We start from the raw sequence: 27,602 nt of genomic DNA, 5'->3' as shown, positions 1-27,602 counted from the left end.
GAGTCAGAGCAGATCAGGAGAACTGAAAAGAGGGAAGCAGGTGATTCACTACCATGGTTTAGGAAGTTCAGATATCATCACACAGTAAAGCTAGCTGCAGAAAAGTGTCAGAAAAAGGTGAAATCCACAGAAAACTGGAGAATGTGTAGAGAAAGAAAATGTTTACTATAGGGAAGGAAGAAGATAATGGTTTAGGAGAAGAGAGCATCAGAGCCATAAACAACTTCCCTTAGAAGACCAGACTCTGGATAGAAATATGATAAGCAGGGACTGGAAAGTGGAATAAGTCTCATATTTTAGGGTTCTCTCCATTCTAAATAATTCCAGTACTTTCCTAAATGACATAGTCTATGCCAACAAAAGCATTTGACTGTTGCCATAGTATTTTTTGCAAGTATAGCTGTGTTTGCTGGTGGGTATGGACTTTCTCTTCCAGTTAAATGAGAAAAATATGCAAGGAAAATATTTTAATAGACATCTATCAAAAATTAGTGAGTAGTTTTTGAACTAGTAATTTTAAGTTTTCTTCCCACCCTGGACCATGTCACAATTCTTAACTTTTCATCTCTGTGTGTTAGAGGTTGTATATATAACAAATTTTTCCGAGATTATTAATTACCAAAAAAAAAAAAAAAAAAAATTTGGAACACTGACATGTACTAACTGAGTGGATATACTCTGTCCTCTCCAAAAGTACATTACCAAATGCAGTCCTGAAAACAAGATCTTAAACTGAAAGCACAAATTAACTGTAACTGGCACTACCTTAACTAGTAATGTAACAGGAAACAAGGCTGAAAGGATTATGAAAGTGGTTACTAAATGATTCCTAAATTTCCTAAACAGTCAAAAAATATTAACACAGAGCATCAAACATGATATCCTTACATACAGCTCTAATAGGTGGTCTTCAGTGCAATTCTTACATTTAAAGTAGAACTGATTAATTTTTACCTTAAATAATGACCATAATTTTTTGTCTCAGAAGATGGGAATCACTTGATATTTGTTCCTTGCTGCAATGTCTCCTAAATGAGCTATGGATGGTGTTGATTCAGGAAATGACCTGGATGGGCAATATAACTGGGCTGGAAATGAATATACTTTTTTTCAGCATGATTTTTTTTTTGTCTCAGGTCCTGTCTGGGAGAGTACTCCCATACTAATTTTCCCAAAGTCCCATCAGCAAATAATACAGATAGCTGAGGCTACCTTAGTAAATTGTAGAGCCATCCTTTATGGGATTTCTTTCTAGAAAAAGACAACACTCCAGTTAGTTTTGTTTCTGTATTAAAGCTTTCATGTTAGCAAAGGTAAACCAACGTTCAAGTCTGATGTCATGGGCTAATAAAAAAAAAACAGGAAGCATTACCTGCAGAGGAACTGAAACATCTGTTTCAACAGAAGAACAACAGACTTTGGAAAAGTTATCTGGGGAAAACAATAACCTGATAGCTAGAGGGTGTGGAAATATTTAATTAAAGTTGGAGTAATAATCTCTACTTTGCTGATTTCTTTTGTATGAAAGAAGAGAAAACCAGCAATTATCATCTCAAATAAATTATACTCCCTGCAGCCTTTCTGAATGAAAACAACGTGCTGTGTTAATATTTTAAAACATAGCCTATCCTTTTTCTTGAGCCTGCTCAGAACGTGTGTCAATAAAAGCAATGCTGATGGTCTTAGGATACAGTTAATCCTTCATTAATGCTAGGAAGTGTCTAGATGCATGTCACATGAACAATGTGTAGACATACATCTTCTCACCCCTCTATTTTGATCAGAACTGTTTACTTTTTGCCAGTATATTAAATGTGGAGCTTCTGCCTCTGCTATGAATATGTAGCTCCTTATGGACTTCGTTGTGGAAGAAACCAGCCAATAAAAACTTGCTTCCTCCTTAGTTTTTGTTTCACATTCTCCTGCTTCATAGCATTGAAAAGTTAATCTTTTATTAGATATTTTTTTCTTAAATTTTCCAGTGTAGTCACTTGTGCCATGCCAGTGTAGCTCCAAGTAGGGAACATTGTCGCAGACAGAGCTCCAAGAACCATTTAACCCCTGATGAGAGCAGAGGGAGAGGATATAACAGTTAAATGGCACCAGTTAATCTCCCCTCTCTTCCCTCGGGCAGAAACAGCCTAATGAAATGTTCAGGAAAATAAAGCTAATGTGAACAGAATACCTGTTTAATTTCTTTCACCTTTCTTTTGCTCTCTCTGTAGAGAAAACCTTCAACTCAGAGCTAAAGAGCCACTGGCACTGCATTTCATTGCAAACTTATGTAAATTTAGATCAATGTGCATTCAGTTTGTCCCTCACTACTCTTTTTATTTGTTGTCTATTATTTAACACAAATTAAATTTGCAGAAATATTTAATTATACACAAAGCCCATGCCACAGGTGGAAGCTTAAGCCTTGTGCCTGGAATGCCAGTCTGAAATGCCCAATACTTGAAATAGTTACTCTCACTGCATTATTTGGGCCTTGTCTTCTCTGTACTTCTATATTTAATGTGTTTTATGTCAATAATTCATAGCTCAAGTTATATTAAAACTTTGTCACCATTATCTCAATAGTCCAAACAGATAATGAACATGCTAATCAGCTCTTAAAATTTACACAGTATTCTGCAATGTGCTTCCAAAGAATAGAACACAACCTGCAAGTTCAAATACTGACAAGTCTTTTCACTCGGGGTCATTACTTATTGACAGACTAAGGCTCTGCTGAAGACCAAAATGTCATTTTCAATGGATTTAAAAATTTCAAAACCAGACTTTCTTCCAAATGAAATTATTTAACTATTTCTCAAGAAGTTAAAATGCTGGGAGAGAAAATGATAGGGAGAGATGCTATGTTGATTATTCAAATGAAAAAAAAAAAGTAACAATGTTGATATTAATAGTGTCCTTAAATAATTAAAATCAAATAGCAGTAACTTTTTGAAATATTATTCTAAAAATGTGAAATCTGATAATTTCAACATTGAGAAAATTTATTTTCCCCCGCAATTTTCATTAAATATAATTCTGATGTCATCTATTCTGCTAAATTTTGGAAACAGTTTTAATGTCTTCTCATTTAAACATCTCTAAATTTTACTGTTTGTCAGTCAAATTAAAATCATATTAAAATAAATTTATACCATATAAAATATAATCTGGGTATATATTTATGTGGGAATATTCCATTATAAATGAAAATTAATGAATAAAACCCTTTGATTTGTGCACACATGTTTACATAGGTGGGACTCAACACTGAGACTGAGGACTTTTAATATAAAATATGCAAATGGAAAACATAAAAGATTCAGGTGATCTGCGTAAAGCACCCTCAGGCAAGGTCCATTACACCTTAGTGGAACTAGAAATTTGAAAAAAAAGAAAAGAAAAATTCCTATGTGCATATGTTTAACTCCCTGAAATAAATGAAGAGCAGAGCTGCGCACTGCTGATGCATTTGTTCAGCAGATACCTTGCACAGGTAACTAAGGAACTTAGGATGCAGTGCAAAAAGCACAAGAGCAGTGCCATTTAAGAATCTCCACAGATGAAGAAATGCAGGTTCAAGCCTTGCTTAGGAGTTTACTAATCCTCATAGTGCTTAACTACACTATCTTGCCACCATTCACTTACTTCCATGATTCATTCAAATGAAGAGATTTAGTTATGTCTTTTAATGGCACCAAAGAAACCATTTCTTCGGCGACATTATGTTTGATATCAGTACCTCTAATAAAGATGGCAAATTGAACCGTATCTGTAGTGTTAGTACTTTCATCTACTACTGCGGCATAACGTTCAAAATCAGCAGCTTTACTCTCCACATTTCCTTTGATAGATTTTCCTGTTTCTTCAGTTCACCTGGCTACAATCTGGAGAGACAAACTGATTTTAGAAAATCCCACTCTGTTTATCAAAACAAATTATATCAGCCACATTCTCCAGACACTGCTTACTTAACTCACCATCAGTGAGTTAAGACATTTTGTCTTTACAAAGCATTCCTTGATAAGCACTGAACTTGGCAGTATACTTGTTCATGCAGCGTCTTTTCAAAGTGCAATCTTTGAAAATGGACATGATTTCCTTACACATTACACAGAGTGCCATATTATTTATCTCAATAAGTCCACATTGCAGTGGACCTTCATCCATGAGCTTTCTTTTTTGGGGTTCTGTTTTTTTTTAGGGTAGCATTAGTTAGGTTGAAATCAGTGAAAGGAATCACTGTTCTTTTCTCACCAACTGACACAAACGTATGCGGTGTGTAACACGTGCAGTTTTCAGTTCAACTACATGCATGTGGTGAATGCAAGAGGCAGAGATTAGCACTACACAGTGCATTCCACTCGTTCTGGTTTCAGCCCAGACAGTGTTGATCACATACTGACGTGTGATTGTTACTGAGTGATGGCTGCATGCCCAGGGCCAGGCCAGGCCGCTTGACGGGGCAGAGCCTCCGCCATGATGGCAAGGGGCAGGGGACAGCTGCAGAATGTGGGTTTCACATTCCTGTCCTATAGCTCTGAGGAGATTAACTGTTGCTGGACTGTCCCAGTCACGCATGCTAAAGGACTTGGATCACCTGTTTTGCTCAACCTTCTCCTGTGTCCTGACCTTCGAAACACAGAAGGACAGAAGGAAAAGAGCAGAGATGAAGACCACCTTTTCCCTTCCTGGGACAGACACAGCTTGTGTTGTACTGCTTTTTCAACTACTGGGCGGATCTACATAGAGGAATTGCATATCTTGACCTCTGCAATTAATACAAATGAGGCCTACGTATTTCTTGGTGTTTTGTGTCTTGTTTACAGAGGTGGATAACAGAATAAGCTTCAACCATACTAATCCTTGTGCTGAGGTAAGAAAATGCCATAAAGTTAATACATTTTTTGTTTTCACTGTTACTCCCTTTAGGCAAAGAGATGCATCTAGTCAGTCTGAGACAGGTCCTGTGCAAATCTTATAATGCTGCACTGGCAGATGCTCCAATATCCACATTCCATGTACTATACAAGCATATAAACGGAACAGATCTCAAACCCTACCAAATATGCTAGCAACTTCAGCTAACAGACATTTTCATGTTTTTTGAGCAATTTAAATTCCTGTGACAGGAATAATGAAGCAGTTCTGCCCAAAGGCACAGAGCCCTATTGCTAGGGCTGACATGCTCTTTTACAGAAATCGTCAGTCATCATCAGAATCAATCTGTGCCCAGCTGCCCTGTGAAAGACTTCTCATCAGGTCAAGGAGCACTCAGGTGCCACACACTCTGGCTTGAAGCTGCCACACACTCTGGCTTGAAGCTGCAACACACCCAGCATTAATTTACAAATGAGTTTTCCTATCTGCAAAGTGCTGAGCAGCTTGCACTATGGGTGGAGTCTTCACACAGTATGCACTGGCAGGCTGAGTGTGAAAATTAATTCTAAAGGCTGAACTTTTTTGTTCAGTTCTGTGGTTTTGATTTGCTTGGTTAAAATTTACACCAGTTGTGCCTTAATTTTCTTTGCTTGAAGAACACACGAGGCTTTGCATCAATGCGAACTGCAAATCGGCTAAATGAAAGAAGTAATGTTAAACAGGCAATCTATTCAGAAGTTTTTTGAGAGGGAAAATGTCAGTGAAAGACACAGGTTTTCCCTACTAATTATTGCAAATTATGTAATAGTTAAACATAATTGAACTGCAAAGGTTGATTAGGAGTGACACATTTTTATATGACACATCAATAAATAATCATAGAGAAGATCAAATTGAGAAATATTGAATACAAACTGTTAAATTTTCCTTAATTTATTGTAAAGCCAAGAGGTATTACAACTGAAATGAAGGTAAGATTTTTTAATATTTTGAAACTTGTAATACACTTACTGGAACACTTCAGTTTAATTAGTGATATTAGAAAAGAGACGAGTTATTTGCTTTGAAATGGAAATTTGTAAGTTTCTCTTCAATTTCTTTTCTAATTTTTAATTAGTTTTAAAATAAATTACTTTCCTATATGTGACATATGGCACTGACATTCAAATACAGCATACTGAAACAACATGACACTGATGACTTCAAAGTATAGTAACAGTAAGATGTGCAGTGTGAGAGTTCCTACTACTTATGCTGTAATTACTTGGGAAAACATCATAAACGATAAAGAAATGATGATATTTTTCTGTCCTAAATGTACAATCATGGGTTACACAGACTATATGATAAGTCCAGAAATACAAATGCAAAAACTGCTTGTTTTCAGCTCTGTCTTTAAGTACTTCCTACTGTTTCTCTGCTAGAGCAGTGCTAACAGAACATCCCTCCCCTCAGAGGGGCACAGCATTGACCATCTTCCTATCAGCTCATTGTTGCATTCTAATATACAGAACTAAAAACAAAACAAAACAAAACAAAACAAAAAGACTAGGGCTGATTTCATTTTAACTCAAATGAAGCCAAAGGAGATGAAGTCCTCTCTGCAATGTCTTAGTCTGAACACAAAAGATAAGATTGTCTTTCATATGACTGATACTGATTGCTGCCTTTCTAATGAAGACTCATTTGTAGATGTGCTACATGGAGAAGAGGAGGGCAAGGAGAACTGTCAGAGTTCTGGAGCCTTCCACTGAGGGCAGTTTACAGCCTATGTTTCTTGTTGCATGATGAAAAATATCATGTTCTCCTCTTTCCTTCTTCCCCAACCCAGCCTGAATCCCAGTAACTGCATCTCCCCAGGCAGTTACAGCCCTCTCAGCTAATTTCACACTCAAAGCTTACAAGATATTGATGAGGTTATTTTGTTGCATTTCATTGAATTTAAAATCTCCAGATACCTTTGGGCATGTAGTATTGAGGAAAACAATTTAGCAGTTGCAGCAGTAACACCAAAAGAAAATAGCAGTTACCTGAGCAGATCTGTTTCTCCAATTTTAAATTAGCCAGCTCAACCACACTACGTGTTATTACAAGAATGGACCAGCCGAAGTAGATTAAATTTTCTGCACACATCATCATCTTATACAAGGCAACAACTCAACAACACAGTCCAGATAGATCTGAAGGAATTCCAGGAAGGAGCTCAGACTTGACAGTTTTAAAAATAATTTAAAATTGAATATTAAAAATCTCAGCTTGGAATCAAATTCCATCCCTCTGGTATTTTAAATGGAATACAAGGTTTTGAATCTTCACTGTACCTGTACATGGCCTGTAAGCACGCACTTGGGAACTACCCCACTGGGAAAGTTCCATGGTGGGTTGGTGGATCGAGCATTTGGTTCATCACCCAGCTTTCCCCACTTTACACGAATCAAAGCTCTAAGAATACCATTATTTCAGAAAGAAAGAAAGAAAGGAAACTACACAAAGATCTGGGTCAGACTGAGTAATACATCCTAGAACTAAGCCACAAATTTATGTATTGGATTTCGAGAAAATTGTGCCACATTTTCAAAGCGTAAATGCGAGATGATATAAGGTATTCAGAGGATAATTTCTTCCTGCACATGCTAAGATCACTGTATGAAATAAATGTTTAATATAAATGAAAAGCCAATTGAATTTGAATGTAAAGGAATTAAAAGTAAAATCATCTAACTTTTACATCTCTAACAAAATTTTTTATTGAATTTTTCACTTACAGATCACATTATCACACTGATTTTTTCCTCCTCCCTAAAACATACATCCTTCTGTATTAAAAGTTTACCATGTAAGAAAATTTAACTCTGAGCTCCTGGTCAGGAATTACAAACACATTTTATTTCCAGAAGAATGGTGCACACCACTTTCACTTCCATTCAAAGGGACAATAATCCATAGATTTTGAGAACGCATATGTGTAGCTCCACATTACAGAACTATATATATACTCAAATATAGTCACAGTTCTTGCAATCAGTGAAAAGTCTGATCATGCATATATCATGTACTTAAGAGAGGCTCCTAGGAAGAGGAACAAAAGACATCAGAATAGCTGTACAGTTATCTGGTGAGCAAAGCATTTTTCTGGAATTCAAGATAGTGCTGGGTGAGATTGGGTGAGTCACATTGCTCAGTGACTCACAGAATTAGGATTATGAAACTGATTTACCAGGGACAAGTGCTGCATGCAGAAGAATTATTAATCTTATTCTTATCAGAGGAAGAATGTCCAGTACTGCTCTTATTTAACTTAATGAACAGATCGCAAATTGACATGACTCAAAACTCAACATGAATTCAACATTAATAAGTTAGAATGAATTCGGGATGAAGCCATTTAACTTATTTGTATGTGCATCCAAACTGCACATATGCTTATTGGACAGTCTCAATACTGCTTTAACCAGATTTCCAAGAAATATTAAAAAGCTTTAGAAATAATAACCGCTAAAATTCCTTTTAGACTCAAATAGAGAATGCTTGCACAATGGGAGAAACATTACCTTCATTAGAGCATAGCAGAAAGCTTCTAACAGTCTCCATTTACTCTCTAAGCCTTCTTTCAAAACATTTTTATACAGGTAACAATTATTTTAAATATATCACTTTTAAACAAAATTTCATAATGTCTTACATTCTCATCATTTTTAGTCTGCTTTTTTATTTATTCATTTTCAATTAGCTATGATATCAACAGAAAACTCTTTACTTCTAAGTTTACTGAAGGAAAGGGCATGGAATCATCATAACAGAGTATTTAAAAAATGGTTTAGATAAACTTCTGTCTTTAGCAATCCTGAGAGAGTAGCAGGTATGCTTTTTGTAAATTTACTTCTTGTGGTCACCTGGCATTGTCTCCATTCCTTGATTAAGTAAGCTTAGCTCATATAGTCAGGAATGTCTACTAAGAACTAATTTAAAACCCTTTCATGCAAAATTTTCATGGAAACTGCATCGTGTGGTTTGAACAAACATTAGTGAGGAAAAGTCCTTCTAAATATACATATATATTTAGAATACATACATATATTCCTCATCATATTACAATCATTTCCTCTTTTTAAGGGCAATCAAAAATGGCACTAGCAATCTTGACTGATCCTAGACCAGACCAAAAATATCCATCCCAGGTCTACATCTACATCTATGTGTACACCTGTGTCTTCATCTACACCTTTGTCTATACCTTTGTCTAAGTCTATGTCTATGTGATGGCTAGGAAATGGGAAATTACACATATATAGATTGTTTTTCTTTATTTTATGTCACATATATAAATATCAGAGTATTTTACAAATGCCCATCTTCCACTGTGGACTAGATCACATCAGGGAGAACTTATGTGGCACGTAGTGTTAGTATACCATTAGCTTTGTCTGAGACTGAAAAAATATTTGAATCAATACTGAAAGAATATTGGAGACTGCTTGGTGACTCACTGTCATGGTTTTTGTCACCATGCCATAACAGTAATACTTGAATGCAGAGAAGTATTATGTCCATACAATAGCAGATATTTAAATATGCCTTTGTCTGCTGCATTCCCTGTGAAGATTTCTCCTCATTTCAGAGTATAGTAGATTAGGTTCATAACTGTTTTCACAGCAAAGACCTGCCTGAACTTTTCAAAATTTGAAATTTCTCTTCACCTATGAATGTTTGAGCTTATATGAGTCCACTTACTACGAATGAGAAAAAATGGGAGAAGCACTCACTTTATAAGATTTTGTTGTTAACTCCTGAGATACCGTAGGCACGTATGAATATGCACAGTATTTGTACATGCCACAGTGCTTTCAGGAAATGAACCAGAAGTTTTAAAAAGCCATGTAGTCACTTCATCTTTGCTGTGCCCAGTGCACAGAGCTTTTCAAAATTATAGAACAGCTGTTTCTTTTGTCTCATGAAATACTCGAAGAAGTTTCTGAAGATTAAGTTAAAATGTTCAGAGACAGATGAAGGTATTGAAAGATGAAACTCTTAATGAAGGAAAATTGAGTTTTTCTTTAACAATTGTTAATAAGAGAAAGCTTTACACAAGTTAATCTCTTCTCTAAAATCATTTGGATATTTATTACAAATCCAAGGCCCAGTACTTTCTTTAAGAAGTTATTTAGGAAAATCTTTGTTAGTGTTGCAGGTGTGTACAGATACCTGCTATGAGTAGTGTGAACAATATAGATGTGATTATCTTCACATAAAGTCTGTATTTTATATTTTTTTTTTCTCACCATATTCTATGGTGTTTTCTTTCCTACAGAAATACTCCCACCTACATATTACACTGTTTATTATACTGTTCACTGCTTTAAGTCTAGTGCAGTCTCTGGTTTAGAAGGGACTGCTGACAATAATTTTTGATATATGTTGTCTCTTACTTCTCTTCCTACTGCACATTAAATGTACTATGATGAAACCAAAGCATGACATTTCCTTTAGGTATTCTTTTCTTTTCACAGTCAGCTAAGTGAAATGTGCAGTGCAGTTCAACTATAGTCATCTACAATTTAATGTCCCTTTCAAAAGTATGACTCCCCCCTCCCTATGCCCCCCAAGGAAGGAGTTATTAGCTACCTACGCCTTGTTAATGCCTGATGATCAGAATGAAGTACAGCTTCATCTCCCTTAACACAAGCAGTCCATCTGCTTCCATTTCAGGAAGGATGACTTACTACTATGTTCTGCTACTGCTATGACTCCTGTTTTGTCCTCCTTTCTACCTCCTTTTTCTCTTCTAGTCACACAGTTAACATTAATGATAAGTATAAACAGAACATATTTGGCAATTGCAACATCCAGATGCCTTGCCTGGAAATGTATTTCCAATGTCTGCCTTTGGGGTTTGTTCCTTCATTAGCTCTGCTTCTAGCAATGCTGATGGAGCACAGAGGTCTATCTGAGCTGGCTTAAAAGACTTGTCTTCTCCTGCTTCTCCACAGTTCATTTCTGAGTATCAGGATATCTTAGCTTATCTTAATTCTCATATGCAAAATAATAATTTATGTTAATAATTACCTCTAAAATGTATGTATAAGTACTTTTTACTTCAACCAACCTTAAAATGGAAATATGCATATTTTATTTTACATCAATGAATAAATTTAGTTGTAGTTCTAAAATTAGTTGTAGTGATCATGTTCTTACGTGGGTGTGGGATTTATAAATCCTAGTAGAAATAGTATGTTCTGTATGTGTCCATATGAGTGAGCAATGTTCATCTTACATGTGTGCTGTGTGTTCACACATGCCTTTTGGAAAATCAGCAAAGTAAACAACAATATATACATGTATGTAGCAACAATGCTATATGTGTCACTATTCCATTTTTAACATATTTTTTTCTTAAGTATCTTGACTATCTGTGGTGTTCTGTAACCCTGTGAAGATTTCTGGCAAAAGTTGGTCTGAGTTATTGAAGATTGAGCCTTTTTCTTTCTGGTAGAGTAATGCAAATGTTTAATGTTCCAAGACTTTGCATGGAGAAATGTTGTCAATCAGAATGATCTGTGTCAATAAGATCAAGATGCTGGCCATCACTGGAATCAAGTGAATGGTGGAACTGCAGATCAAAACATCAAAAGCAGAATAAGCTTTGCCATGAGCCACTGAGAAAAGAATCCTGCAACACAATATTTTATTTTTTAGCTTATAAAACAATGACTTCACATAATTTCTGAGCTACAGGATTATCATATTAATGCTAAGCCATATATACGTGCATTGTATTGCTAATAATTAAAAGTGGTTTACAAGACAGGATGGTGGAGGTTGACAGCAAAATATTTCCAAGGTTAGTGGTATTTATCACAATTTGAAAATGGTTCAGGCTTGGGCTTTCTGTGGGATTCTGGACTACTCAATTTTCCCTGCATTTTGGCTGTAAACATATAATAACATACATAGAAAACACCTTGCAGTGTTATGGAGCTGACAACATTCTTTGACAGGTGCCCTGATGAAAACCAAAACTGTTCAAGTTCATGGCTGGGTTATGTTTCTGTCAATTCCAACTGAGTGGGAGAATGACTATAAGTGCATCTTGACAGTACTATAATATCAATTCTAAATTTTTGGGGTAGACATGAGATAAATGAGATTGAATGATGACTCCTTTCCCCTGAATGGACAAACTGGAAAGACAAATGAGGAAAATCTGCTCTGTTAAGTTTTTGTTAAAGGATCTCTGATTTATTTTGCTTAGATCTCTTGAAAAGAAGTGTAAGTACTGAAATTATACTTCAACTCTGAAGAAAAAGAAGAATTGTAACTTTGTGATAGATGTAATTAGACTGCAAAAGACAGAAAAGAACTTTGGTTTCTGAATAGCTCAGTGGGTAGTCTCCCTGCTCTTATTTTCAGTATTAAGTGACTCAGTAAATTCCTATTCTCTTAAATTGTACAGTTTCACAGATCTGACTGAGATGTGTGTTTAACAAACTCAAAATTAAAAGTTCAGCTGGGTGGATAACCATTAGAGCACAAAAACAGCAAAATCTCAAGTGAATAATGAAAATTCTGATACAGTTTGTATTAGTTCCATATGCTACAGTGACTAATAAGCAAAATTTTAACAAATGTATGGGAATTAAAAAGGACTGATTACTAGTATTAACAAGCATTTCCAGAAGATAATGATTCAGGTTTCACAAATCTGTTTCATCTTTATTTCAAATAGAAAAATAAAAGTTATGCTCCCAGCATTGAAATAAACTTCCATAAGCAAAATAGCAGATATTTTATAAATCTTCCTTTCTTGTCTAGGCTTAAATGAGTCATGTCCAGTTGCATTTCCATGTGTTTCAGTTACCTCTGCCAAATTGGCTCCAGGAAAAAAAAAAAGAAAAAAAAAAAACTGAAAAAAAGAAAGTATTCTGTAACTCTTGTTTTATAAAAAGGGGCAAGGCAAAGAATTTCAAGTCATGGTTCCCAAGAGATAAAATGAATTTTCTCTAATTAGTATACCCATTTTCTGTCAAACAGAATTTGCTTCTTTCCCTCATGCTACTGGAAAATTTATGCATGTCTTTAGTTTTAAAGTGACACAAATGATTGAACATGCATTTTTAGTGTCCAAATTTCATAAATAAGACAGGAGTACTGGAAAACATTCAGAAAAGAACAACAGAATAATTAAACTTACAGAAGAACTTCCAAAAGTGGAAAGAATAAGTGAGAAATCTTCAGTATGTAAAGAGTGAACATATGGAAAATACATATGCCCCTCCAAAAGTAATGCCTCCTATTTATTTCTGTGGAAACTACAACTGATAAAGAGCACAATAACACTGTTTGATAGAGCAAATTCTTAGCTACAAAACTCTCTTTTTCAGCATAGTCACCACCATTAGCTATGTATTTTTGCCAGTAATGTATAAGAGGCTGCATACTGTGCTTGTAACTGTCTTCACCATTGTTGTCATCACTGCTGAAATGCACCACCCTCTGCCTCACTGTGCTCACATCCATTCTTTGGTCTCCATAAATGTTCTGTAAGTGCTGATGAATGTCAGTAGGTGCCATTTTTTTCTGCATGGAGGAATTCCATTCCACCTCTTTGCTTGATATGCACTTCCATGTCAGACACCATTTTGTCAGACTGCCCCTCTGCTGCCGTCTGTCATATGACAAAATAATAATAATAATGGAATATTGGAAGGAAACTCTACTGCCATACTCCCAATGTTTGCCTCTGATGCTGTGGGCCAACATAATAGAATAGGAGGCATTACTTTCGGAGCGGATCTTGTATACTATAGGTTCGTTTAGCTATGAGTGGCAAGAGGACAGATATGGAGCAATTGTTCACTGTTTTCTCAGGTATGAGATCCAAGAGCAGTCAAATGAAGGCAAGAGATGCCAGCTTTATGGAAAACAAGAACTGATGAATCTTCACACAGTAACTTGAAGAATTCATCACTGAAGGATTCTGAGATGCTAAAAGTTTATGTGTATTACCCAGAAGACTGGATGAGTTCAGGAAATGATTACAAAACACATAGAAACCATATCTGTCAAAGCAAGACCCTGAGGTGTACTTGGAGTCTGGGAGAGTACTACAACAAATGATGGAACACACTTCCTCTCTTATGACACTCCTGCCTAGAATTACTGGCTTTTTGCCACTGTCAAACACAAGCTACTGCACCTAAAAGGGCTTAGATGGAGGTGCTAAGTCTGCAACTGCACTAAAGTCAGTTGAAAAACTTCCATTAACTTCAACACAAGTTATCTCCTTCATTGAAGGAAATCAGTTATTATCTTTCAAGCTTTACTTCACCACAGCTTTCGAGTTCAAGGCACTACTTGTCACAAGTAACGAGATTTATGTACTCTATGCCTGGCATATCAACACTGCCTTCAAGAGAAGGTAACAACAGTATTTTTCCAACACTTTAAAAGACAGCCTGAAATAGGAGTCTTTCACTCTGAATTAACTTTATGTGGAAAAAAAAAAAAAAAAAAAAAGTTTCCTTTGCTCAGCTTCATCTATTTGTTCAAGTAGCGTATATTCATTTTTATAGATCTCTTACAGCTTTTGGTATAGGTCTTGGCATCGTTGCTTCTAATTCAACCGCTAGAGAATATTTTGAGAATTAGATATAATTAAGAATTTTCTATCACCCAAATGAGCCATTCATTTTGTTCCCAAAGGCAGCCTGGACTGATACAGTTCAGCAATTACATGCACACATATTGGGCTTATATGGCAAGATTTGGGTAGTGGGAGGCTGCAGGGTGTCCTCTGTGAGCAGAACCCAGCATGGTCCCATGTAAGATCAGAGCCAGCTCCAATGGGCCAACCACTACTAGAACTGAGCCATGAGCAATACTGGATGTGCCTCTAGGAGAGGAGATGTAAGAAAGGGAAAAACTGCTGTGCAACAGCATCTGGGAGAGAGAAATTTTCTCTTCCTGGTCATCTGAGGAGGAGTGAAAGAACAGTGTGTGGAGCTTAGTTGCCCATCAGTTTGAAACTGCCACACCATGTTACTACACTGCTGACTTATGGTGTCACTCCTATAAATGTTATTTAAGGCACTAGTGATACAATAGTATTTTGTTTTCTTTTCCTTTCCCACACATTTTTAAGTACATTCTAATGTATCCCTTGATTACTGTAATGTGAAATCTCCAAGATGATATACAGTAAAGTATTCAAATTATTCTTCAAATGCCAACACGCTGCTAAGCCAACCAAACCTACAATTCATATTATTTTTGAATCATTACTTCTGCTAGACTTTGACAGGCTATGAGACAACTTAGTTGTTTAATTAACATCACAGCTGAAGTCAGTGGCAAAGCAAACTCTGCCTTAGCCAGGTAGGTGATTACTCACAGCTTATGGAATAAGACTTTGTAGGGCTGAGGATATGGAAATGATAAATTAATTAATGGATCTAGGATTTCTGTTTAAATGTGCCAGATGCTATAGGTCAGAAAGCTATTAAGGCATACACATGACTAAGTACAACAACAGTACCTCTACACTGAAAATACAGTTGAATAGTTCTGGTTACTACATATCCTAAAAACCTACTATTTCTCAAATAGCTACTACTAATTTCAGTATCACCTACACCAACAAATGGCAGAGTGCTTTTCAGCTCACTGTGATCTGGCCTTACTGTTACCACTCAATCTTTTAATCTTCTACTTCAGCAAACCATGACTTTTCCTACTCTTAAAGCCTCTTCCAAATCACTTCAGTATTTGTCTGTTCCCTGGTGTGCTTCCTCCTGTTCTGTGCGCTTTATTTAAACAGTCTCTTAATCTGTTGGAATTGAACAGCTGTTAACACTTCTTTTAAATTGGTCTTAATTACTATTCCTTTCCATTCTCATCTCTAATCCATTTTACACCTGTAATCCTGTAGCAACTGGTTTCCAATTTTCTTTCTTTTTTAAATAAATAAAATGTGATTATCTTCTCCTTGTTTTTAGCAGCGTAGGACACTTGGGGATGTTTTCATTTATTTGTTTTACTTCAGTTGTGTTTCCGACAAATGCTGAAACCCAAAAAGTCAACACAGAAAGGTAGAAGAGTTAAGGATGACAACTGTCATTCTTTTTTGCAATGTTAACCCCCTGATAAGGAACAGATTCACTGTCAGCACTCTAGAGATACAAAACTAAGATTACTTAAGATCTTTTATTCACTAAGGGGCTTTCAGAGTTTGTTTCAGCCCCTAGTGTATTTGAAGATGATTTCCCCTTGAAGAAGCCTATCCAGTCTCTTTGCACTGGCATGCAAGGTTTATTTAAACAGCTCAAAGATGAATCCCAATGCCTCAGTGTCTATCTGTGTTCCAACACTAGGACAGAGCTAATGTTTTTTGTTCAATAGGGCACAGTAAAATAAATATAATGGCTAAAAATTGAATAGGTGATTACAACAATAATCACATATTGTTGTTGGTAGAATAGTCAAGCAGAGAAAACACACTCTGAAAACATATCTCTGCAAATGTACCGTGCAATCAATGAAGAAAAGGGCCTTCTTTGTGGTCCTGAGCAAAGTGAGTCTGTGTTTCATCTATGTTATTCAGAACAGCTGATGCTAACTTCACTCGAACTAGCAGTTCTGTTTACTGTACAGCTTTTGGCTATTAACTCTGTTTCTAAAATGGCAACACAAGACAAATCCTTGTATTTTACCCATTTTGTTTTGGTATTAGCACTAACACTTAGATGATAACCACCAGTTACTCTAAAATTCCCTTTTTTCATTGAAAATGTATCCTCATCCTCTGTTCTCATTACAGTTCTAACTTTTAAGGGCGGGAGATCAGAAAACAGAGTCAGCTCTCAGGCATCTGCCATGGCAATGCCCCTGTGAAACAGCAGCAGGATCCTGAAAGGTCAACTACCTTTTCCTTTATTATTATGCACACTGTGGTCTCCAAACTTGGAAGCAGCTCTCTGAAGAAGTTTTGAAGCTGCATAGCATGAGGGTCTCCTGCCTCCCTTCAAAAGCTTTCCCTGGGAGCTTCCCTGTGCAGTTTATTTAAGGATCAAATGGTTAAAAAACATTGTTCTTAGGCTTATGTGGATGTGATTAAAAGATTACTGTGTTTTTAATTGGTAAATTATTATTTCTACATTAAAAAAAACCAGAAAAAAAATCCTTCTGGATAATAAACAACATGAAAAATACTGGCTCTATCCTAGTTAAGCTATGTTTGCTACCAGATTTAGGAAAAACATTTCCTAGTAGGAGCTGCAACTGTTAGCACAGTGTCAGGCCTGTCAGCTCCGTGCCCAGACGTTGCTGGCTGTTAAAGAAGACTGTCTCCTGGGATTTTCTAAACTTGTAAGGAAAGGAAGTGCCTCTGGACTGCTATTAATTTTTCATACCTTGGTAGGTTGCCAAAATAGTTAAATTTACAGCCCTTATTTGCTTGTAGTGGCAAATAAGCTATAGTTGGCCAAGAATTGGACTTAAATACCATTTAAATCATATAAACAAGTGCAGTGAGAGTTAAATATTCCTGGCCAACGAGATATAGTCAACTCTCTGTGTATGCACACGTGAAATAGAGAGATGCTTTAATGGGCTGGACTCCTGACCTCAAGATAGATCTTCTCTTTCTCTCACAGGAGCAAAAATTAACTTTTAATGTGTACCAGTAAAAGCAATGTACATAGTGCCCATAAATATGTATGTACATGCAGAATCACATATGTGCTCTTCCAGTATTTGTGTATATGTAGATATGTTTGTATAATGTACATACACAAAAGTATAAATATCTATAAGCATATTTGAGCACAGAACACAATTTGATCTGTAAATCATTTTCTTCAAAATATTCAAACTACAAACATATCTGCTTGCATTTCCTATAAAACATACTAGTGGAATCCCCATGTTAGAAGTTAACTCTACCACAGTGTTTTGAGCTATTACTCAGGACAGTTGTTGCGATGTCAGAAGACATTAAGCGAAGTTGGAGAAACTGAATTAAATATCTTGATAATTTCTACAGAACATAACAGTCGGTTGACATAAATAGATAAAACATTAAAAGGAAACTGGTTCCATATGTTCAATGAGATATGTCATTTACTGGAAGTATGAACAACAGCTTGAATGTATTGAATATTTAAGAGTACAGTAGAGTATTTCTTAAAGGAGAGACTTTCAAGACTAATTTGTTGCTTTGATGTGCCATAATCTTGAACTGGCAATTAGTTTTCTAATAATGCTAGCAAAAACAGTTTGGAATGATTCCTGGAGGTTCTATAAATTATTAAAAATGAAGGTTCATTTAAAAATTGCAGGTGTGGTTTGTTTAGTTTGTCTTCTTAAAATTAACTTCCCAGCAACGGAGGGTTGCAAGCATTCTTTTAATCAGATATGGTGAGATTTTAGTCCTTGTTAACCGCACCAGTGTGCTTGAAGAAAACAATCACTGCTTCCCTCCATGAAAAGATTCAATGTGAACTACGAAGGAAAATAAATATTTAGATAAAGAATAATTTGAGAGAATGTTTGAGCACTCTCCTCAAGCTGTGGGGGCTGCAGCCACGAATGGTAACAATGATGGCAAACAGATGAGTGTTTTAGGCCTACATATTTTTCTAAAGGGCCCAACATCAACAAGATTTTGGAGTAGGTTCTCGACAACTTGTAATTGCATTAGCTGCATTGGAATGGAGAATGAGACCTGATTTATTTTTTATAAACCTCTAAATTATTGAGAAGTAACAAGAAGCTGCCAGAGCATTATAATTCTCTTGGATTCAAGGGGGCAAATTTTTGAAACAACATCCTGTGTCTGAGACAATGGATCTATGATTAATTAGAAGGCACAATTGTTTCACTTTGTATTTTAAAAAATTTCAGATTAGGGCATTTGACCATTATCATCATTAACATCTTTGGCTATAAAATGGGCTTGTTAAATCATAGCTACTTGTACAATAAAAGCAGAAAGCAATAGGAGTTTTCTCTGACATTTGTGATAAAATCATGGGGAAAAAAAATCAAATAGTGAGTTGTGTCTCTTTACGCTTCAATGTAAAATGCCAACTAGTAGATTATCAACATCTCCAACATAATTTCATTACACCTTAGATGCCTTAGCGGATTCTGGATTCACTGTAATGAATTACTGTGGTATTCATATTTTCTATGTCATCAGCTAAAAAATATTCACCAGAACTTTCGAATTATATCCCTTAAGCCTGGATTCAGGCAGTTATCACATATTGAGGAAAGGCATGAAGTGAATGTTTAACAAGAAGCACCCTATGAAGCACTGCTGATAGCGGAACACACAGTAGACAGACTTCTTTATATTTAAACACTTTCTTGAACCACGGCTTTAATTGCAACACACAGGCATTTATTTTTTCAAAATGAAGTCCATTATGTGCTGACCACAAATCTTAGCCATTTTGATCTGTTGATTGTTTTAGGTAATTTTTACTGCAGGCTTTAAGAAAAAAGGTTGAAGGAAAGTGTTAAAATAATCATAAAGAGTCAATTAGTCAATTTTCCAGTCACTGGAGGAAAATAACTGAAGTGTTGTTTTGCCCCAGTATAATTGTTCTACCAAACACCTATGTTTCCAGAAGGAAATCAAGCCCTAAAAGATGTCTATTACATTATTGACAATGGAAATATCATGGAATATATGAGCATGAGCTGCCCTATTTGAATGTGCTAATGTCTCTCAGTAGTCTTCATTGTCCTTTTTTTCACTACTTTGAAATGAGAACTGATATGTCCATTTTTGTTTTGTACTTTTAGTGCAGGGCTAAATCCATAAACTTACCTATGCCATCACTTTTCAACAAGTGACCTCAGTGCCTTGGGTTAGCTTCCTAGTTGGTTTTAAAAAATTAGTACAACGTATTATTTGTATTATCATTATGAAGCTTTATTAATCATTATGTGTAACTAGGAAGTACTCTGATCAAGAATATTTTAAGAATTAAGATGAGATTAGTATCTGCAATCCTAAGAATCCAGAAAAGACATAGAAGGTTGGTTTGTCATCCTAATCCTCCTTTATTGCTAACGGGAAGAAATGTACCTCCTGCACAGAACAATTAATCTCCTTCAAGACAGGTCACATGAATCACCTTAAAAAGTTACTAGGTTCCTTCTACAGCCTATAAAGTCTAGCATGCTTAGCATTAAAGTGTCTAAATAAATCCAAAGAGAAGCAGTTAATGGCTCTTGAAAGGCAATTCTACAGCTAAGATTCATAAGGCAAAGTACAGAACTATTCTGCAGGCATCTTGGTTCGCATAGAACCACAGAATCATTAAGGTTAGAAAAGACCACTAAGATCATCCAGTATAACCACCAGCCCATCACCACTGCAACCACTACCCACATCTCTCAGTGCCACATCTACACATCTCTTGAACACCTCCAGGGATCTACTAGATAGTAAATCCACAGGGAAAGTGTATGCTTTTGAAAGCGGTAGCAGTGGGTTTTGCAGGTACATATGTACTATAAAACAAAATAAATATGAAAAATAAACTCACCATACCAGCACAAACAAGTTCAAGAGATCTACTGCAGGTCTAATCACTTTAAGTGATTGCCATCAAAAAGGAAAGGCAAACATCTCTCCCAGTCTAAAATCAGATGCTGTCAGTATACGCAAAACACAAATGGGATATTTCAGTTGTTTTTCAGTGGAAGATAAGCAGGGTGTACGCAGCAGGCAGTGCTGAAACATAGCAAGAGGATTTATTTTGAAGTGTTTTGCTAATAACAAGCATTTCCACATGAACAGAGGTTAAAACCATGATGTCATTGCTGACAGACAATTTTCATTGTAATTATGTATTCAGTACACTGAAATGCGATGTAGAAATAGCGATGTTGAGAGTGTTTGAGAAGAATCTGTCCTTGCTTTGCCTTCCTCCACAGAAGCAGGATGTGTTCTCCAGGAGAGAAACATCTTGCACTAGCAGGAGGTAGGCTGTGAGCATCCAGAACTGTGTGTTCTCCCTTTAAAATGGTCCAGTTGACACTCCTGTTTTCCTTGGCACAGCCACAAGACTTTTTTCAGCTACCCAACCCAAGAAATTCTTTAAAATTCTGGGAACAGACAACATGAAATAATTTGAAATAATTCAGTGTGGTGTAGTCATCTAGTTATTGTTATGATCTCTGCGTCCGTACCATGAAGGTCAGTAGCACCTCAAGATACTTCAGAATAAAGAAGACACCTATTTTCTGGCCACTCTGAATGTCCATTTTATTTTCTTTTGACACCACTGGGATAAAATTAATCTCATCTACATTTAGATGTGTGAAATCCAACATCAGCAACAATAAATACCGGCAGAGAGCAATTCCTCCTACTCTACAGGTGTATGAATTACATAGTTTAGCTTGTCCACTGGAGGTTTATCTACATCTCCAGACAGTGCATGCAGAGCGTAAGTGCTTGGTTTACAGCTGGCAATCAAATCTGTGGTGTCTAGGTGAAAAAAATCTGACCCTTTTTAGAACTATTCAGGATTTGTCAGTTAAGACGTTTTTGACATGGATCATTATATACAAATTTATCAGTGGAAAACTTAAATCAGGAACAATATGACCTTGTATCTTCTGCTACATCCTTATCATCTGTTCCCACATGCAGAAAGTAAATGATCTGGTCTGCTTTTTAAAATGGAAGCACTAAAATTAAAGCATTTTATTATTTTATGTAAGCATAATGTTTAAATTCAGAAAACAATGAAAGTTTCCTTGGGAATAAATCAGGTGCTGCTCTTTCTTCTTTGTCTAGTACATTTAGTTCTGACACCACACTGCTAGTCTGCTGAAGACAATCTGTATGCTACGGAATACTACAGATTTAATCTTTAAAAAAGTATCCTCTAGTATTCCTCTCCAGATTTATGGCTACACAGAAGGAACAAAGGTAAAAGCCTGTCCATTAATCTAATGAACTGAGGGCTGCATTGATTTTCCTAGGACTGCTAACTTCCTGTGATTTAAGTAGGTATCTTGATTAAATGATGGTTAAAGTAAGCAAATTGAATTCCCAGACGATGCAACGCAGAATCTACCATAGGAAGGTCCTTACTGGCAGAATGCCCGCCTCTTGTAAGGAGAGCACAGGCTCTCAGGCAAGCTTCCCACTACTATACATTATGGAGGAGATTCAGAATTGTGTTGATGCTCCTCTCATGCTTTATGGCCTGGGTTAGTAATCACCCCTGGTACTTGGCCATCACAGAGAGCATCATCGGCTCTCTGACAGCTGCTACCTCTCTGTGATGGACATCCAAATCAAAAAGAAACAATCGTTTTAGGTAAGTACTGACAGTTAGCATATGACAGTGTTTAGAAGAATCCTTCTCTAAGTAAACTAGGTTGATGGCAACCTTCCAGAAGCATACATCCAACACGCAGTTGTGAGTTCATGCTCTACGGGCATTGTTTCAAAAGTAGCACAGAAGTTTGGTGCAAGTGCATGTGTATGTATGTGCAAGTATTTTTAACCTGTGTTTTAGTTTTATTATTTGAATCTTCATGCCCTACTACCACAGCTCAGCTGGGATTCAACAAACACATCTTAAGAAGGCAGGCTCCTTGCCTCAGGTCCTGCTACACAGTGACCAAAGAGAGACAACACTTGTGGAGGATGTTTGTTTTGTTCCAAAGGAGAAGATGAAGTAGGGAGATTGGTCACTCTTGGCTTCTGCTTCTCTTTCTCCAGGAGAAGGAAAGAGAGACTACAAGGTCAGTTCAATAGCCAATGCAGAGGTATTCCATGTCAGTTTGGGCAGGAGTTCCTGTATAATACATGATCTATAGGAGACTGGTGTTCTAGAGTTAGAGGCAGTTTGCAGCCACAGAATGTACCTTAAGTCAACTAAAAGGACAGGATATACTTCTATATGGCCAACTGAACTGTACCTCACATGGCCAGCTGGGGAAAGGACAGGAGGAGCAAGAGCCCAAGGTACCTGCTCTTCCATTCTCATTTTAGGCATGAACACAGACAGCAAGAAGAATGTATTTCCAGTTGTTAGCACTGGTGTTAGAAGGAATTGCTTAAGAAAGAAAGAAAGCAAGAAAGCAAGAAAGCAAGAAAGCAAGAAAGCAAGAAAGCAAGCAAGAAAGAAAGAAAGAAAGAAAGAAAATAATTTGTATATCAGGAAAATACTCAAGGAAAACAACTATGTGCTGAGGTCACAGGGCTTGGCTACTTCATTGACAACATGTACAAGAGGTGGGAGTGGGGCCTTTGCCTTCTTGGGGAGGGCTGCTGCTTCTCAGAAGCCTTTCATAGTATGTGGAAAAGTACCCCTGGAATAACCTATAATGTATATTTCAGAAAATCCCAGGGGAAAATCTCTTCCTCCATTTACTGTTCCTCTCTCTATTCATTACATAATATACCAGATAGCATTATTACCATCATACTCAAATGGTTCCCCTGACACTCACGTGTGTGAGAGAAGCTCTTCAGGTGGTGTATCCAGCTCAGGCTCAATGACCAAGCTATTGCAGAAGTTGTCCTAGACTTCAGTGCTTAAATCTGACTGGTTCAAAATCCCTATGATATGTTAAATTCGCCTAAACTGAAGGAGTTCTCCTGTCCTCCCTCAGCCCATGGCTGCTGAAAAATAGTTTAGCTGCAAAAAATTATAATTGTAATCCAAAGTTCTTTTCAGCTCTTGTCTCACACCCGTCACTGCCTACATTAGAAATAAATGATTGAGAGAAGTGGAAGAGTTATTTTATGAACTCAAACTGATACGTAAGTTTGATAAGGTAGAACAGAAGAAGAAGAAAGAAAGAAGCAAAAAAGAGAGAGAGAGAAGGAAGGAAGGGAGGAAGGGAGGAAGGGAGGAAGGGAGGAAGGGAGGAAGGGAGGAAGGGAGGAAGGGAAGAAGGAAGGAAGGAAGGAAGGAAGGAAGGAAGGAAGGAAGGAAGGAAGGAAGGAAGGAAGGAAGGAAGGAAGGAAGGAAGGAAGGAAGGAAGGAAGGAAGGAAGGAAGGAAGGAAGGAAGGAAGGAAGGAAGGAAGGAAGGAAGGAAGGAAGGAAGGAAGGAAGGAAGGAAGGAAGGAAGGAAGGAAGGAAGGAAGGAAGGAAGGAAGGCAAAAAAAGAAAAAAACAGCCCTAAGAAAAAATGAGAATGATTTATTTTATCATGGGTGTTACTTTCTTTTTCCTGCATAGCACATTAAAATCCATTAATTCCTTTGTCAACTTCACTATGCAAAGCAATTATCTCTTATTCCAACTGTTTTTCAGATCCTGTTTGACAGAGAGCGAATGCACCTAGGAGTGACATTTGCATAAAAATCTGTTACAGAAGAAAAAAAACAAAAAAAAAGGATTCAGTTGGCTTTCTCTGTTTTCACTGTATAAACCATAGCAATTAATATGTGTTTAACCAGTTGAAATAATTTTCCAGCAACAATGGAAAATCCTCAATGGATCTGAGGATCCTTGCATCCCTGTTGCTGGTGTTAGTGAAATGCTGTGCTTAGAGTAAGAGCCGTGCTCTGCCTTCCAGGGTGGAAGCAGGCCTTCTACAGAAGATAGTTCCCGGAGTCTTGTTTGGTGACACAAAACACAGTGATGTAAAACTGATTTATCAACAAAGCTTTATCTCCAACCTGCTGTCAGGAAATAACAATATTATGCTTAGTAAAGTCACCAGACTATAACCCAGCACACCTGAAATCTGAACCTGATCTGACACTCACAAAGCCATTGAATGTCTCAATAGAGCAGTGCTTCTTAAATTTTTGCCTGTTTTTTTTTTTCTTGAGATAGGTTATAACAATCCTTTCTCCCCACTTCTATGTTGTCTTTCCATAAGACAAGTCATGCTGACTCAATCTTTATTTTCAGAAGAAATTCAGTTCTTTTCAGCACTGATTACCAGAATTGACAATGTAGCAGAGCAGGCAGAGATGCTATACGAGATTTTCCCTGCTGATTTTAACTCCTCACTCCAATGAATCATGCTCCTGAAAAAAAAACTTGGCAGATTAAACAGTGTACTGGCACGGAGACAGGTCTCAGGTGTTGGGGGGAGCAGTCGTGCTCCTTTCTGTTTGTCACCTAAGGCAATATACACACATAGACAGAGCTGAGAGCTGATCCCTTAATAGATTTCTCTATATGAGTCCTCTGATAAAAACGTGATGGGCTGTCCACACTATAGAAATGCAAACCCACTCCTACCAAAACAGAGCCACTTTTCTCAGAACATGATTTTTTCAGCGAGAATACTGAAAAGGAGGCAGAATCGTACCTGATCTGGAATGACCTCAGCTGACTTAATACTGACTAGCAGTACTTGGCTCTAAATAGGAAAGATAAGGAGAAATGGAATTTCTTCCTAAAGCTATTTTAAGTGCAATGGCTACTATATATAGTGTCAGAATAAGTGGCTGAAGTTAAATTTAAAAACAGACATGTTTATGTTTTGCTGTTTCCAAATACAGTCTCGTGTTCCAAAGTCTGAACAACAGAAAAAAAAAAAAAAGAGCAAAAACTATAGTAAAAAGCCCCATCCTTTTGCAAGCAAAGTGAGGTTTTTCAATATAGAGGGTAAGGCAAAAGGAAAAACAAGTGTCACAAGACTTTTACCCATTTGGATGTTAGACTATTCCTGAGCCTTGCCTGTTAGCTAGTGTACTCTCAGATGCTCTCTAAGTCTGTCGTTAGCTATTCCAAGACAGCTGTGAAGCAGTCCAGTGCATCTGGCTTCTCTGTATGTAGAATTCTTGCTCATGTCAATATAGTAAAATTATAGAAATGGCACATATTTGCACAGATAACCTTGCTAACCTATCAGAGTCTCAGCTTCAGAAGAAGGAACACAAAGAGCGATACATGCAGTGTCACTGCAGTATGATCAAACTCAACATTTCAAGTAGATTGTGCTCAAAGGTACTCTAAGGCCGGCATCTAATTTAGTGTGTGGGACAAAAACTATTTCCCATTCTCTGCTTGCTGTACGCTGCAGAAAATCCATCCGTGCATGAATTCTTGTACAAAGAAGCGTTTCTTAAACAAGCAAGGAGCAATCTCTATTTTACAGAGTCACATAATTGTAAGGGTGGGAAGGGACATCTGGGGATCATCAAATCCAACTCCCTGCTTTTCTCTCTTTGTTTTTGAGGAATGCCTTTTCTCTGGAAAATAAAAGAAAGGCAGAGCCTGGAAAGTGGTCTCATTTACTTCCACCTAAAAGGTGCGTTGGAATTGGAAGAGCCATCTCACTTTGGGGGCACACTTCAATAAATGTAATTTTGGTTGCCATGCTAACAGGAAGCCACTCAGTGGAGTGCAGTAAAACAAAAGTGCAGAAATGACATTTCCGCGTAGAAATAAGGAAATACATTTGATTAACAAGACTGCAGGTTTTACCAACCACAGCAAATTTCACAGTTCTTCCCTTCTGCAGAGTGCAATTTGCTGTCGGTGTGTAAGGCTCCTGAGCATCAACTGCTTCTTCCCAACACGACCTCAGCCTCTGCCCTATGCCCTGAGGGCCGGCACCTTCCGATGCCAACCGCGTGAACCCCACCACCCGCTCTGAGCGCCCTTTCACCGCGCAGCTCCCGCATCGGCCTCTCATTTCCCATCCTCCCGGAGCTCTCCGTCAGGACCCCGACCCTTCCCAGCGGATCGCAGCGCGTCCCCTCGGGGTCCGGGACCGCCCGCCGCGGCCGTGAGGTGGATGCGGGTGCGGAGCGCTGTACCCCCCGCGCGGTCCCACCCCCGGACGCCGCTGTCCCGCAGATGTCACACTTCGGGGGTTGCTGGTGCGAGGGGAAAAAACCCACGTTCATTTCGGACACGGGAAGGAGAAATGTCTTCATTCTCGGCTCGGGAACAAAAGGATGCGCAAGGTCGCCCCGTGCCCGTGTAGGCGCAGAAGTGACACGGAGGCTTTTTTTGTTGTAGAGGGTCAAGAAAGGAACCAAAGGATTAGAAAGAAAATGCAGCAAAGTTTTGGGGAACTTACTTGGTTTAGGTGCGTGCGTTGGCAGCCGGCATCTTCCTCCCGAAGTTCCAGCGGGTCACATTTCCCCCGGGAAGCGCCCTTTTTGTAAGTTAAATCCCTCTGAGAAGTGTTCGTTTTGTTTCGCTCCCCCTCAGCCACTTTTCCTCATTTTTACTTTATTTTCTCCATGTCTGCCCCCGGCGCGGACGCTCGGACGCAAGCCCACCGGTTAGAGGCTCTCCATCACTCCCAGCCCAGGGGACCGCGCCTGCCGCCGGGCTCCGGAGCAACAGATGCGAACCACAACCTTCCCCGGCTGCTCAGTGCGGCGTCTCCTCCTTCCCTGGGAGAGCCTCATGCTGCCCGTCCAAAGTAACAGCTCCTTCCGACGCGGCGCTTCTCCCGGAGCGCAGCGCTGCGAGGCGGGAAAAAGGACACGGAGATAAAGGGAGAATCACCACAGAGGGACACGCGCACCGGCTCGTGCCGCCCGCGGCGATGCGCTCCCCGCGAGCCCGGCGGCGGCTTTGCCTCCGCGTCCCCTCCCGCCGCCGCCGCCGCCCCCGCCGCGCTCCCCGCGCCCTTCGCCGCCGCGCTGCAGCGCCCCCCTGCGGGCGCACCGCGCACTGCGACCCCTTCGCGTGCCCCGGGGATGGAGGGTGGCGCAGCGCCCACCCCGCGATGGAGGTGTGCGGGTGGGGAGAGCCGGAACGCCGAGCGA

General features: G+C 38.2%; 1 protein-coding gene across 1 annotated transcript in view; it reads right to left on the bottom strand.

Annotated features, from left to right (window-relative positions):
* TRPC4 (transient receptor potential cation channel subfamily C member 4) overlaps positions 1 to 27,401 on the bottom strand; it is a 141,026-nt gene extending 113,625 nt beyond the window's left edge. The window contains exon 1 of the mRNA XM_417089.8: positions 26,903 to 27,401. The gene's annotated coding sequence lies outside the window, so the exon portion shown is untranslated. The remainder of the gene's footprint in view (positions 1 to 26,902) is intronic.
* Between the last annotated feature and the right edge of the window lie 201 nt (positions 27,402 to 27,602).

The sequence above is a fragment of the Gallus gallus genome, chromosome 1 (genome assembly GCF_016699485.2).
Source record: "Gallus gallus isolate bGalGal1 chromosome 1, bGalGal1.mat.broiler.GRCg7b, whole genome shotgun sequence".
Classification (NCBI taxonomy): Eukaryota; Metazoa; Chordata; class Aves; order Galliformes; family Phasianidae; genus Gallus; species Gallus gallus.
This window is presented reverse-complemented; position numbering and strand designations above follow the sequence as displayed.